The following is a 15,686-nucleotide window of genomic DNA, read 5'->3' on the forward strand; positions in this document are numbered from 1 at the left end:
ATTTACCTCAACCCACATCCCTCTAGTCATTTCACAGGCATAACACCTGTGAGCAAAGCCCAACCCGCCACAGCAGAAGCCTATGGCAAATGAGGAGGCGATGACTATGACCTGTCTGCGAGCAAGAAGACTGACAAGACCTCATTTTCAATAGAGTCTAGGAGGACACTCTTTCCTTCAAGAGTCATTTCCTAAAGGACTTTACTCTCATTCAGTTGCAGCCAAGGGGAGAAGAGCCAAGGAGTCTATACAAGGCTCCTAGATCTGGCCAGTGAAGTGCCGAGTGGAGGACTGTGCCAAAGGGAAGATACAGAGCCAAGAAATAAAGGGTCAAACAGCCATCAGACGCCAACCTGGTTAATTCAACTGCAAACACAAGACGATTCCAGCCAGTTTCCGCCTGGCTCCGACATGAGCGCACCACGTGGGTCTCACCAAACTGACTGTACACATGACCAGAACAATGCTGGTTTGACAACAACGGTTGTCAAACATTACTGTGCATCCAGTTTACCCGAAGGGTTTGTCAAAAAGGCAGATTTTGGCTCTTCAGCCTCAAGATTCTCACTTGGCAGATCTGGGAAGGGACTCGGGACGGTGCATTTTTAGCAAATACCCCAGTGCTAGAAGCAGAGGGGCTGCCCATTATACTCTGGAAGGAATTGCTCTAAATCAGGGATTTTCAATCTCCACGTGAGTACAAAGTAAAGAATTTAGAGAAACACCTTCAGAATAATCCAGACCAAATTTCTCATTTTGTGGATGAAGAAATTAAGTGATTAAGTAACTTTCTCAAGATCACAGAGCCAGTTATAAGTGGTAGGTTAGGACTCGAAGCAAAGTCTAGTCACAAAGTCTCTTCTATTTTTTTTTTTTAAGGATTTTTTGGGGGGATAGGTAATTAGGTTTATTTATTTATTTAATGGAGGGACTGGGGATTGAACCCAGGACCTTGTGCGTGCTAAGCACGCGCTCTACCACTGAGCTTTACCCTCCCCCTACAGTGCCTTTTGTATGCACTATACCATGCAGTTTGGTCACTCTCCCCTCCTTCATGTCCTGTTGGACACATTCACACATAAGTAGAAACTACAACATGTCTGGATTATTTGAGGGAGTTTTTAAATCCTTTGAAACACTTGGTGACAGCTTCATTGGTGCCCATTAGAAAAAAATGAGTTCAGTAAGAAGCAGTACTTACCCTCTCTAAAACTGACGAGGAAGAAGATGACAGCAGGGGTTCAAAGTTGTCCTCTGAGCATCCACAATGTCTGGGTTCTCAAATCAGTGCCTAGGATAAAGCAAAGAGTAAACAGTTGTAAGAAATTGTATTTTTTTTTTTTTGTATTCCTGCATCAAAAGAACAACAAGCACTTTCCACAAGCTGTGCTAGAATCCAGTCAGACCTAAGTGTCATAATTCTGCTCATCTTGAGATAAATTCCTCACTTTGTGTGGCCACGGTCAGTTTAAGCTGAAAAGCTGTGCATCTTAGCAAATTCCAAAGGTGTCTTGACAAGGGCCACTGGAAGACAGGCCCAGAGTAGTCAGAGGACCCTCCGAGATGGGCTACAAGGCTCTGGGAACTTCTGACTCACGTGTTCTTTGGGTTTTCTCTTTACATAAGAAAATAACTGAGCAGACCCTCATTTCAAATCAAGGGGAAATCAGAGAAGTCAGGCCAAGAATAGTGACTAGATGTTCAAGATTTAAGAGGTTGCACTCATTTATTCATTGACTGATTAACTCATTCATTCATTCATTCAAAAATATTTATGAAGACTTCCTCTATGCCAGGCATTTGCTCAGCATAGTAACATACAAAGTTTTACCCAACATGAAGCTGATTGGCTAGAAGAAGGGTAAATATCCATCACGAGTTACTCTAGTAATTTAATAGAAAGATCATGGTCTCATAACTGTATGTGTTGTAGAGGCCAGAACATGCTACTCAGCTTGAGATCTGGTTCAAATTCTGGGCAACCCTGGGCTATCGCAGGGCTTCACAACCTCAACACTACTGAGAATTTGGGCTGAACAATTCCTTGTTGTGGGAGCGGGGGGCACTATCCTGTGCACTGTAGGATGTTTAGCAGCATCCCTGGCTTCTATTGACTAGATGCAATTAGCATCTCCCCAACCCCATATTTTCAGGAACCAAATACTTCTCCAGGCATTGACAGATGTCCCCTGGGGGGCAGGGATGGTCCCTGGTTGAGAACCACTAGATTGAAGCAATAACTATTATTTTAAGCATACATTAGGGGCATTGTGCTGGGGCTTCACTTACATCATCACATTCAGCTTTGACACCAGCATTTCAAAATAAAACAGTATCGTTCCCATTTTACACATGGTGGAACTGAGGCCCAGAGATGTTACGGAAACCACATATTATGACACAACTGGTAAGTGCTGGAGGAGGTTTGAACCCAGGATTATTTGACTTCAAGGCATATGTTAATTGTTTCTTATTTTTCTTCTGCATTGATGTATTTTAACCAATCAGAGAAATACAGAAAATAAGCTAATAAACACTGAGCACCCCATTTAACAAATACTAAGATTTTTGTCATACTTGCTTTATATCTATTTTTTTGGCAATAAAATACTACAAATACAGATGAATCTCCCTTTTAGACTTTTTCACTCCTGCTCCTCTCACTTTCTTCCCCGAAATAACCATTCCACTAAAGCCAGTATCATATCCTTGCTGGGAAAGACTTGGTACTTTCTTATGTGTATGTGAGTATGTTCACCAACAAGATGTAGCACTCTAAAAAATACACACGAAGGGTACACATTCTCCTGCAATTTGCTTTCTTTATTCAACTTTTGTCTTTGAGCTTTTTCTTTTATATTAAAATTATAGGCCCAATTCTTTTATTTTAATTACTGTATTGTAATAAATAGACCACAAGGCATCCAAGTTGTCTTCTTTTGGGGGACTTTAAGTTTATCTTCCATTTTCTAGAATCACAAGTCACACTACTGTTACGTGTGTGTGAGCACGTGTGTGAGCCTTTCTCTAGGACACAAAGCTCAAGCAGGGTTTCTGGGTTGCAGAATGCGTACATCTTCAACTTTGTTAAATATTGCCAAATTGCCCTCCAAGTTGATTGTAGTACATTACACTCCCTCCAAGAGATTATAAGAGTTTTCACTTCTTCACGTTTCTTCCAATGCTCGATATCTTCAAACTTTACAATGTTTGCTAGTCTGATTGGGGTGAAATAGTATATAATTATAGTTTCAAAACCCTGTGTTCCTCACCACTACTCTTACTGTCTACAGTTCTGTTATACAAAACGGAGAAAAATACCTCTGCCAACTTCTTGGAGTGGTAATAGAATCTTTTGGTGTAACATATGAATGGATTTTGTAAATGGTAAGTGCAATGTTGCTGGTGGTATGAGAGGATATTGGTACAGTTTCTATAGCAGGCAACTTGATAAAATCTACCCAAATTTCAAATCCACACCTCCTCTCTTTCCTTCTGTATGTGTACATTTCCGTATCTAGATGTTTATGCACCTGTATGTATACGAACCCAGCATGCTATCTTTCCAATGACTTTACTTTTAAAAATTTTCTAAAAACAAAGACACTTTGTTATTTAACCATAGAAAAGCTGTCAAAATCAGGAAATTAACATTGACATAATATGATTATGTAATCTACATCTCTTATTCAAATTTCATCCACTGTCCTACCAACGTCCTTCATAGTAAAAGAAATATTGTTTCCTCTTCTAGGCCCCAATTTAAAATTATTTGTTGCATTTAGTTGTCATGTCTCTTTAGTCTCCTTTAACTTGAACACAGTCTTCAGTTTTTTTTTTGTCTTTCAGGATATTTTTGAAGAGTGCTGGTCAGCCATTTTATAGAATATCTCTCATTTTTGGTTCATCTGATGTTTCCTGAAGATTAGACAAAGGGATGCATTTTTGGCAAAAATCCCACAGAAGTGATGTCGTGTCCTCAGTGCATGATGTAAGTGCACACTTGATGTCAGTTTGCCCCATTACTGGCAATGCTATTTTGATCACTTCGTTATGGTGGTGTCTGCTGGGTTACTCATTTTTGCTTTGTAATTAAAAAGTATTTTGGGAGGAGATATTTCGTGACTATGGAAATCTCCTGTTTATCTCAGGATGGACTCATGTATTTAATAGGTTGTGCTGATTACAATCATTATTTTTTTTTTGGTGACCAAGTTGTTTCAGATGTTCCTTTAAGCTGACTTCTAGGTCCTTTTGACATGTTCGCATTGTTCTTTGAGCACTTCCTTACTTTTTGGTATTAGAAGATGTCCCAGGTGCCTCTCATGCTTTTTCAGCTCCTGTCCTGGAACTGAGCATTTTCCCAGGACCTCTGGTTCCTTTAAGAAGAGAATGGTATTTAGAAACCAAGATCTGGTTGCTGTTCGCATTCTTTTTGACTGGTGCACCTAACTTAACCTAGTGAATTCTCCTTCAGAAATTCCTGCAACAGATATACTCAAACCTCTGTTAAAAGATTTATGTACAAAGTTATTAATTGTAGCATTATATAGATGAGCAAAAGATTAGACACAGCCTAAAGGTCCATCAGTAGGGGATTGCTTAAATAAATTATTTCAGTTCATATAATGAGATACTGTGCATCCATCAAAGACTGAGGAATTATTTCCAAAAAATATTGTTAAGTTTTAAAAAGTCAAAATACAGCACTGTATGTCTGGTATGTCACCACTTATTACTAAAAGGGGAAAATATATATGAATATAACTATGTATGTATATGTGCTTGTTGATAAAATGCATAAAACAGCTCTGAAAAAACATACAAGAAACAAAAATCATTTGCTTGTGGGGAGAAGTAGGCAGTTTGGGGGAAAAGGCTTTTATATAAACTCTTTTGTTCCTTTTAAATTTGGGGCCATATGAAGTAGTAAAAAATAAAATACTATAAAAGATAAAATAAAGTATCATTTTACATAAAATATTTATTACTAACTCAAATATCAGAAAAGGAAACCTATTTCCTGGGACAATAAGCTAGCAAAAAGCATAACTGCGATTTGACCACTATCTCTTAGTATAAATACATATACATAATCTTATGATCCTTTTGTGCATTAACTTCTCCATCTGTAATATGGGTATAATAATACCGTGAACCTATAAGCCAGATGAAGTGAAATTGAAGTAAATAGTAGTAAAGAGTGGAGCAGTCTGAAAATAAAGTTGCCAGGCTAGTGTGACTGTTAACAATGACATCTTTTTTCATTCATGTGAATTTAATAAATATTTGTGAGTGAACAAATGGATGGAATGACTGGATAAAATTATGAAAGCTGAAGAATGGGAGAAGAATTATGTTTAACCACTTGTGAAAGCACAGAAACACACTTAAGGAGCAGTCCTCGTGGAGACAGATCATCTTTAACGCATTGCTGTTAGTCAGCACTTCATGTAAAAGCAGTGATGTTTCAAGGCAGGCAACACAGTCTAGTAGTTACCATGGGTTTTGGAATCAGGGTACTTGTGTTCATATCCTGGCTCTGCATACTAGCTGTTTGACTTGGGGCAAGTTATTTAACCTCTGTGCCTCAGTTTCCTCTTCTGTAAAGTGGGACTTCTAGGGTTGTTGTAAGGATTATATGAGAAATTACATGTAAAACACTTAGAACCATGCTGACATATGGTAATCACTCAGTGAATGTAAGCTATAATTTGTTTTTTTTTTAATTTATTTTTATTTTATTAGTAAATGGTAAGAACATTTAACATGAGCTGTACTCCCTTAGCAGATTTTCCAATGTACAACACAGTACGGTTCACATTGTACAGCAAGTCCCTGCAACTTATTCATCTTGCAAACTAAAACTTTATGCCCCTTGATTTCTCCCTCCACTAGCCCCTGACAACCACCGTCCTGCTCCCTGCCTCTATGAGTTTACTGTTTTAAATACCTCAGTGAGGAGACTCATGCTGTATAGTCCTTCTGTGACTGGCTTATTTCATTCAGCATGATGTCCTTCAGGGTCACCCACGTCGATGCATACTGAAGGATATCCTCCCCCTCCCCCTCCTCCTCCTCCTTCTTCTTTTAAAGCTGAATAATATTTCTATTGTATGTAACCACTTTTTCTTCATCCAGTCATCCATCCATCAATGGACATTTGGGTTACTTTCATACTTTGACTATTGGGGAATAGTGCTGCAAAGTACATGGGAGTCTAATATCTTTTTGAGATCTTGATTTCAACTCCTTTGGACAGATACCCAGAAGTAGGATTGCTGGATCATACGGTTGTTCTATTTTTAATTTTTTTCTCTTTTACAATTTTCCTCCTAACTGCCCATATGAAGGTGATTCTAGAAATACCAGGCTCCCGATTAAGGCCTCATGGTTCTCCAGATCAGAATCTTAGGAAGTTCAGGCATCTCTTCATTACTAGGAAGCCAGGTGCACAAGGGCAAAGGGAGAACCTGGCTTTGGAGACAAGGGTGGAGTCAGTGCAACCTGGAAATGGAGAGGGGAGGAGAGGCTGAGGGGAGAAACTGAGCTGGGGTCAGCTTGCCTTCTTCTCACTAGGGCTCTCTCCCTTCCTCCTAGCGCGATGCTCCACACAGCTTTCAGAATTCTGGCTTCCTTGAGCCACACAATGGTTTTCTGTGAATGGTGAGTTTCTTTATAGGACTCTTAGAATAAACAGAGGTGGTCTGATGGTACAGGTTGGAGGAAAGTGGTTTTGATGACTGCAATCAGCCTGTGGGATGTCTGGTACTTTTGAGAGGTGCTTTAGAAGAGAGATGAGGAAATCTCTGTGTCATCACATTGGAAACTCTGGTCCATGACCTCATCAGCTTTTCTGGAATTTCCCTGGTCAGTTTTCTGTCCCAAATGGAGATCAGCCACTTGAATTGAAGTTTCTGGGCATTTGTGTCCAAATGCTTGCAAGTGATTTGTAGCCTTTTGACTGGCAACAGAGAAGGTAGCTCAGGCTCTAGTTCTCCTGGTTATGGGTATTTACTGCCCAAAGCACAAACTGCTGAAGGGAAAAGCAAGAGTTCCCAAGGACAAATGTAAACAGCTTCTGGGCGTGGGTGTCATAGGAGGTACTTCATTTTCCAGCAGGTATTTCCCAAATCTGATCACTTTCTCAGTTGCTAATAGTGGAGACAATGTAGTTATCCAGGAGTCAATTCTGAAAACAATCTGCTTCCTCTTTATAGCAAAGGGACTGAAGTTTTTCAAGAGAAAGTTCCAGCTGCTCTCTAATGTGTCAAAATGTGACAGGGCAGTGATTACAAATGCAAATGTAACCTTTCTGTCCTCTAAACAAAGACAATACTCTCAGCGTTGAACTTCTTGACTGTTGCCAGGTTGCACCCAGTAGGCCACTCAGACTAGGATCTTTTCTGAATTCCAGGGTTTTTATAACGTTATCATCCCACATTCTGCAATTGTTTTGTTTGTTTGTTTGGGGGAGGGGAATGTAATTGCTATATATTTTAACAAACGAACTATGCATTTCCTTTTTTGAAGGAAAATTACATACAAGATCATATCTATATTTTACCCTTTGACATTCAAGAAACATATGAACAGCTATGAGGTGCCAAGCCTTGTGAGAGGTTTTATTACCTAGAATTTTCACAAGACTTTCAGGAAGGAGAAATGTGCATCAGTGTGCCCCATTTGACAGATGCAAAGACAGACTCCAAACACTTTAGGAACTATCCATTCCCTTTGTGACACTATTCCCCCTCTGCTTGTAGTTGGGGAAAGTCAGCTTGGGTCTAGGGGCAAAGGATCTTGGGGGGGTCATCTTGCTTAATCAGGAAACATGTGGCTTCCACATGACCACCCCCACCCCAAGAAGTTAGGTTTCAATGGGAAGAAAAATTCAGACTTGGTTTGGGAGAAGTGGAATTTGGGCATAGAGAGTAGCCTCTGGTGGTGACTAACCGGGCTCAGATCCATATTTAGCCAGCATCCCAGCCTTGAAAATGGGACATTCCCTGAAACATGGGTCATTCTCATAGAAAGCAGATAAGCCCAGATGATGTCAGATGGCAGCTTCATGGTCACAGGGTGCTTTTTCCCCCCTGAGCCCTGACTACCTGCTCTGACACTCGCATCCGGCACCCCTTCTGCCTGCCAACGTTCTCCATCAGCCCACTTGGTCCAGCCTGGGGCCCCTTGTGGGTCTGCGGGACTAGATTCTTGAGAACAGACCTGGTCTACCCCAGCAGATGCTGAAAGACCCTGCATTGCTGTTTCCATTCATCTTTGAGGTGATAAGCAAATTTTCATTAAGTAAACATTTCCTCACTTTATTTTTTTCATAGTTTTATTTTTAACTATAGGAAAAGCCATTCAGACCCACGAGGAAGGGTATTTACTTTTTTAATTCACGAAGTCCCCTCATTACTATTTCTGGGTGTATCTGTTGATAAAATTGGACAGTGATTTCAGCTCTATGACTGACCTCTGTTACTATACATAGAAGATCTCAGAAGATTTGGGTTACTAGGTGTTTCCATCTCCGTATGTCTGTGGTGATGGTTGGGAAGACAGGAAGAAACATGAAGATGCAGGATGTGCACAACTTCTTTTCCCACAATAAATGACACTAAAATCTGTCGCTTTTCCTGGACTTGCAGTTTTGAAGAAGTCCAATGTATGAGTTAAACTTGGTGTTCCATTAGCTTTGCTTGAACGATCATTCCCTTATTCCTGCAGGGCTGGGGGAAGATGCTTTAGAATGTGCACACCACTGTCCCATGTAACTCTGCTAAGTGTAAAGAACAGCACTGAATGCAAGTGCTGACCGCGTGGCGGGGAGGAGGAAGGGTGTGTGACTGCTCACTAACCCAACCAGCACCGCGTGGGATTTCAGGCACACTTCCCCACACCCTACCCACAGGAGACCGACATTTAGACAAACGTGTTCTCAGCCACCGGCGCAGCGCCCGACGCAGGGTATGGCTCTGAATAGCTTTGGCATCTGTTTTGTCTTGCCTCATGCCCACATACTGGGGCTGCTTGTTCTCATCCAATAGCAATTAGTACCATGGTAAGTGCCTTGTGCCCTGTGCTAATTCAGAAGAATAAGCATGTCATACTCTGCCAAGAATTACACTAATCACAGAGGGCTCAGGGCACACCTGTCCTTTCATTAGGCTTTTGTTTTAAAATGAGGGGTTGGTGCAACTCAAAACATTGTGTCCCCCTCCTGCCCCCTGGTTAGGGATAACCATGGAGTCCCTGTGGGGGTGCAGGGGGGCTGGAGTGCAACTTTGTTGCCAGCCCTGAAGACATGTTCCCTTCAAAGGAGGACAGAGAACAGCAGGAAACCCAGGCAGCTACTCACCGTAGGGCAGCTGCAGACAGGGTGGGCCCAGGAATGCTCCATGAACGTGCTGAAGCATGGCTTTGAGCAGTGCCCAACCCTGGAGACTGTTCAGAAACCACCACAGACATAACACAGGGGAATAAAGATCTGGGCTGACTGCACTTTGGGTGAAAAGTTCTTCAGTTATTGTTTTCTTTTGGTCTCATCTAACCTGGCACCCAGCCTAATTCTAAGAAGGCACACTTTATCCGAATTTGGCTATGTATCATTTGTCTATGTAAAAAGTCACTCTTCTTAATGTATAATTTACATTCAGGAAAACGCATCCTTTTAAAAGTACACAGTTCTATAAATTTTGACAAATGTGAAGTCATGTAACCATGACCACAATCAGGATGTAGAAAAATTTCACCGCCCCGGAAAATTCCTTCTTGCTCTTTGCTTGTCACTCCCCTTTTCCAGGCTCCAGACCAGACAACTGCTGATTTTTTTTTTTTTATCCTTAGCATAATGCTTTTGAAATTCATCTCTGGTGTCACATGTATGTCTGGTTTGCTCCTGTTCATTGGTAAGTGGTTTTCCACAGAACTACCACCGCTGATTCTCCAGCATTAGCGTGTTTTGGTTGTTTGCACTTTTTGGTTTTTGTGAACAATGCTGCTATAAACATCCAGGTACGAATCTTTCTGTGGGTAAACATTTTTATTTCTCTTGGTTAGCCACCTGGGAGTTGAATTACTTGGTTCTTGGTCATATATTTAAATTGTAAAAGAAACTGCCCAAACATTTCCAGAGTGGAGGTCCTCTATCAGGCTGCTCATTAGAATCAGGTAGGGAATTAAAAAAAAAAGATGCCTAGGACCAGCTATAGTTGTCCTTGAAGATAGCGAGGCTAAAGCTGTAGGGCCCCACATACGCCTGGTACCCTGAGTGCTGGGGGCGGGGGCTGGGAGTTGCAGCATGTTCTAGGTGATGGGCGGGGGAGCCAGGTTGCAGTCAGGACCCTGGAAGAGATCTCAGAAGCAAGGAACCCGAACCTCAGCAATTTGTATGATTTCTGTCCTCATTTTAAAAAATACTAAGCCTGGGATTTTGGTGGTGGCGGTGGTGATTACATGTTCTTTTTTTTCCCAAGAAGTTCTCATGAAACCTGATCTGTCTCACTGGGCTTCACCCCAGAGGCTGGGGTTGAAGTTTTCTGATGTGTGGCCCAGGCGCGGACATGTTCAAGAGCTCAGCATAGAGTGGAACATAGCCCAGGTTCGAGCCATGTGGCTACATGTGGCTACACCGCATCCATTAAGGACCAAGTCTACGCTACAAGGCACAGAGAAAGAGCCTGGGTTCACAAGTGCTTTCATCACTCCAACCGGCAGCCGCTTCAATCAAATGGGCCCTTTTTGTTTCCCTCTAAACCCTTCTTGCTTTTAGCCCCTCCCTATTTTGTTGTATCCCATGCGCCATCTTCCTGTGCCATCTCCTTGGGTAGGTAGGTCATGCCCCTGTTCACTTCTTGGTGGCTTTTCCTGTCCTACTGGCTAGAGCCCAGACTGCTCTGTAGTGCAGCATGGCACTGTCAAGAGCACAGGGCAGACGCCTGGACCTACACCGTCACCTGGCTTTCAAGTCACAGACAACTGAATCAGAATCACATCTCTGCCACTGACCAGCTGGGGGACTGCACCTTAGTTTCTTCATCTGTAAAATGGGGATGACACCAGGAACAGACTCAAAGCTTTTTTTTTTTTTAAACTGAAGTCTAGTTGACTGACAAATATTATATTAATTTCAGGTGTACAATATAGTGATTCAGTATTTTTGCAGATTATACTCCATATAAAGTTATTATAAAATATTGGCTATATTCCCTGTGCTGTATATTACATTCTTGTATCTTACTTATTTTATATCTAGTAGTTTGTACCACTTAATCCTTCCTCTATCTTGCCCTAGTTCCCAAATCTCCCCCAACTGGTAACCAGTAGCTTGTTCTCTGTATCTGTGAGTCTGTTTCTGTTTCGTTATACTCATTCATTTATTTTTTAGATTCCACATATAAGTGAAATATACAATATTTGTCTTTCTCTGTCTGATTTATTTCACTAAGCAAAATACCCTCCAGGTCCATTCATGTTGTTACAAATGGCAAACTTTCATTCTTTTTTATAGCTAAGTAATATTCCACTGTGTGTGTGTGTGTGTGTGTGTGTGTGTGTGTGTGTGTGTGTGTTTACCAGAACTTCTTTATCCATTCATCTGTTGATGAACACTTAGCTTGCTTCCATAACTTGGCTACTTATAAATAATGCTGTTATGGACATTGGGATTGCATGTATCTTTTTGAATATATACCCGAGTGGATATATACATCCTTTGGATATACATACCCAAGAGTGGAATTGCTGAATTATGTAGTGGTTCTACCCTGAATTTTTTGAGGAAATGCCATACTGTTTTCCACAGTGGCTGCCCCAATTTACACTCCCACCAGCTGTGTCCTGGGTCCCTTTTCTCTGCATCCTCGCCAACGCTTGTTATTTCTTGTCTTTTTGATGACAGCCATTCTAACAGGTATGAGGTGATACTCATTGTGGTTTTGCTTTGCATTTCCCTGATGATTAGTGGGGGTGAGCATCTTTTCATGTGCATGTTGGCCATTAGTATGTCTCCTTTCACAAAGCTTTTGAATGGGGATGAAATGAGATGATTGTAAAGCACCTGATAAACGGGAGCATTCCATCCTGGCTGACTCAGACCTGGGTATCTTCTGGTCCTCCCACCCCAGTCTCCCCTGACTCCACTGTACTGCCTCCCTCCTCTGACAGCACCTCTATGCCTCTCACCCACATCACTCGTGAGGCAATTTCTCATCACCTCTTTCTCTTCCCAGTGAGATGCTGAGTTCTTCAAGAGCAGAAACGAGGTCTTATGCTTCCTCTTAGCCTGTATAGTGGCCATTCCAAGACAATAATATCATCATCCACAACATTAATAATAGCTGACATTCATTGAAATGTTTTGTGCCCTGAACTGGTAGGTGATTTACAGACACTACCTAATTTCATCCTCATAATAACGCCAGATCCAGGCACTATTATTGCCATGTTTTACAGACAAGCAACTTGAACCTCAGGAAGGCTGAGTAATTGACCAAGGTCACACAGCCCATGCAATAACATTTATCCTTGATGGAGCTTTCCCAATGGAAGCCAAAAACAACGACAACAAAGAGAAGGAACACTGTCTATATTTATCTAAAGAACTGGCTTTTATCTTGAGATTATAGCTTCCCAATTTTTGTTGGTGTTGCTTTTGTTCAGTGGCTTTTTATTAATGGCCTAGTAGTGACAGTAGATTGTAACAGATGTTTTTAAATGACTTTACATTGCAAAATAAAATATTGGGTATCCTGTATTTATCTCTCCCAGTTGTTTCAGTGACATGTTGTTGGTCTGTGAATGAAGAGGCCTGAGATCTGCTACTCTAAAGAACAGCTATGTATGAAAAGATTTGCAGTATACACTTGTAAAATCAATGACTCTGACACTTTATCTTCCAATGGAAGCACAATGCCAATGGAAGGAAGGAAGACCAAGTCCTTTGGCTTCTAATTTAATTTCTTCCACCAGTAGTTACTGAGCATCTCATTTGTGCTAAACACTGTGCTGGAGTCCGAGGAAGGACACAAAACAAATAAAATATAATCGCTGCCCTCAGTGAGCTCAACATCATTTCCAGCAGTTTAGGAAAAGTAAAAAGAAACATGTCTGCTAGAAATATCAACATTATCAATATATTACAAAAATATTCAATCAGTATGTGTTACTCTTTTGACCCCCAGGGGAAAAATATCCCACTAGATAGCACATAAATATTTCTGCTGCATACAGTCCATCAGCCCTGGATGAGGCTACACTAATAAGGGTGTCCTCAATCTAACTTGGTCATATTCTTGAGGTTCACATGCTACAAGGAGGTAGTGCAGAGACCAATACATAGAATGGTCGTGGACCACTTGAAATACATATGTTAACACTTGAAGACTATAAATGGTCTATGAACATACTATATAAATACCCACTGTTGGGTATGAAAATAAGAACTATTCTATCACACAGTTAGAAAATCCAGCATAAAAACAGGGAAGTATAAAATCAAAATAGATTTTTATTCCTCTCAGCAAGCCATTTCCATGTATCTGTTCAGAAATATTTTCCCTAAATATATGATCAAAATTTATACATAAAATATACATAATATTATATATATAATCCATCCACCTTTTTCTTTTTTTACACGAAGGACTCATACTAAACCACTGCTGTACTTTGTATTTTTCACTTGACAGTATATCTTAGGGATGTTCAGATCCATGTCCTTTTTAAAGGCTGTATGGTGTTCCATCACAGGGGATAGCATACTTCTTTTATCTAATCTCCCATTTGGCAGATATTTAGTGGGGTGTTTTTCTATTTAAAAATAATATTTCAATGAGTATCTCTATATACACATTTTGGTGTACTTTTAAGGCATTTCTGCAAATCCTGTGAGTAGAATACTGGATAAAATAATACACGTATTTAATTTTTTTATAGTTATTACCAAATTGTCCTCCAAATAGTTGCACAAATTTATATTCCTACCAAGGATAGTGGTATAATCCCTTTCCAGGAATTTGTTTTCCCAAACTTTTGCATTTCTGCCAATATGATAGTTGACTTTTTATATCACATTGATGTTTTTACATTGCTTATTTTTGTACTGGGGTGTTCCACTTTTCTTTATTGATTTGTATGTAGTCAAATGTATCAAGCTTTTCCTTAATGGCTTCTGACTTTTATCTACTTAGAAAGTGCTCTCACTTCAGGATAATAAGTTCACCTATGCTTTCGTCTATAGTTTTTATTTGCTACTTTAAAGACTTTGATCCATTTGGAATTTATTGAGTTTATTGGGGTCCCTTTATTTTCCTCCCCCAAATGATTAGCCAATATTCCACACTATTCATTAATCTTGTCTATTCTTTACTACTTGATATACTTTATTTCATCTTGAGGATTATTTCTACATTCTTTGTGGATTCTATTTCTTTAGCAACACCAAATTGACTTAAGTATTGTTACTTCTTTATCTGTTTGATAAGCTGATAAGGATAACTGACTCCATTACTCTTCCCCACCCTCCTCCTTGAAACATCCTAGGCAGTGTATATGTATATGTGTATGTATATGTATATATGTACACAAGATATCTACATCCATCTATCTATCTATCTACACACACACACAGATAGATATATATACTGCATAAATATACATATATACATATTCACGTATTTTCACAGTAATTACTAGCATCATTTCCTTAATTTTCTCTGCATTCCTCAAAGAAAACAACTCAAACGGAAGTGCTATAATGATGATATTTGCTGTATATTTTGATAGATACCTTTGATTGGCTTAAGAAACATTTTTATGCCTAGGTTGCTAAGAATTTTTATATTGAATATGAAATTATTTAATTAAATGATTTTGCCCTATAAGTTGAAATGATTATATAGTATAATTCCTTTCATCTGTTAATATGGTAGCATTTATGACTTGATTTTCTGAGTTTGAACCATTTTGTACTCGTGAAATAAACTCTTCTTTATTAATATGAATTTTTATGTTTTATATACTGCTGAATCCATTTTGCTAGCTTTTCACTTATTTACTTGCTTATTTAGGACTCTTGCATCTAGGTTCATAAATGAGTTTAGTTTCTAATTTTCTTTTCTTGTTTTGGTCTTGTCAGATTTGGGGATTACACTAGCCTCATAATATAAACTTGGCAACATCCCTCTTTTTTCATTCTCTGTAACAGATTATTAGGAATTTTTTGGTTCCTTACAAGTTTGGTAAAAAATTGCAAAACTTTCTAAATTTAGTGCCTTCTGTGGTGAGAGATTTGCTTACATATTCAATTTTAAAATTGTATCATTTCCATTCTCTCTGGAGACAAGGCACTGTATATTTTAATCTTGATAAGTACATGTTTCTTCTTAAGTTTTAAATTTATTGGCATAAAATTATAACTATTAAAATCTTTAATGGGCCTGTAGTTAAGTCCCTTTCCATTCCTAGTATTTGATTTTTTTTTACAAATTTTATTTATTTTCTTTATCAATTTTGCCACATTAAAAATTTGTCTATTTTCTTAGCTTTTCAAAGAACCAATTTTTGGTCATGTTGATCTGCACTGGTTCTGAACTATGGATTTTATGCCTCTTATTTTAGAAATTATACTTATTTTTTTAAACATAAACATAGTTTCATATTTTTATACCCAAATATATTTC

The 15,686-nt window shown here is 39.4% G+C and overlaps 1 long non-coding RNA gene across 1 annotated transcript in view; it reads right to left on the minus strand.

The window, feature by feature from the left end:
- Positions 1–1,066: 1,066 nt before the first annotated feature.
- The window catches only part of LOC135322027 (uncharacterized), an 843,225-nt gene continuing 828,605 nt past the window's right edge, over positions 1,067–15,686 (minus strand). The window contains exon 5 of the long non-coding RNA XR_010382274.1: positions 1,067–1,291. This is a non-coding gene — a long non-coding RNA (uncharacterized LOC135322027). The remainder of the gene's footprint in view (positions 1,292–15,686) is intronic.

This window comes from Camelus dromedarius, chromosome 9 (genome assembly GCF_036321535.1).
Source record: "Camelus dromedarius isolate mCamDro1 chromosome 9, mCamDro1.pat, whole genome shotgun sequence".
Classification (NCBI taxonomy): Eukaryota; Metazoa; Chordata; class Mammalia; order Artiodactyla; family Camelidae; genus Camelus; species Camelus dromedarius.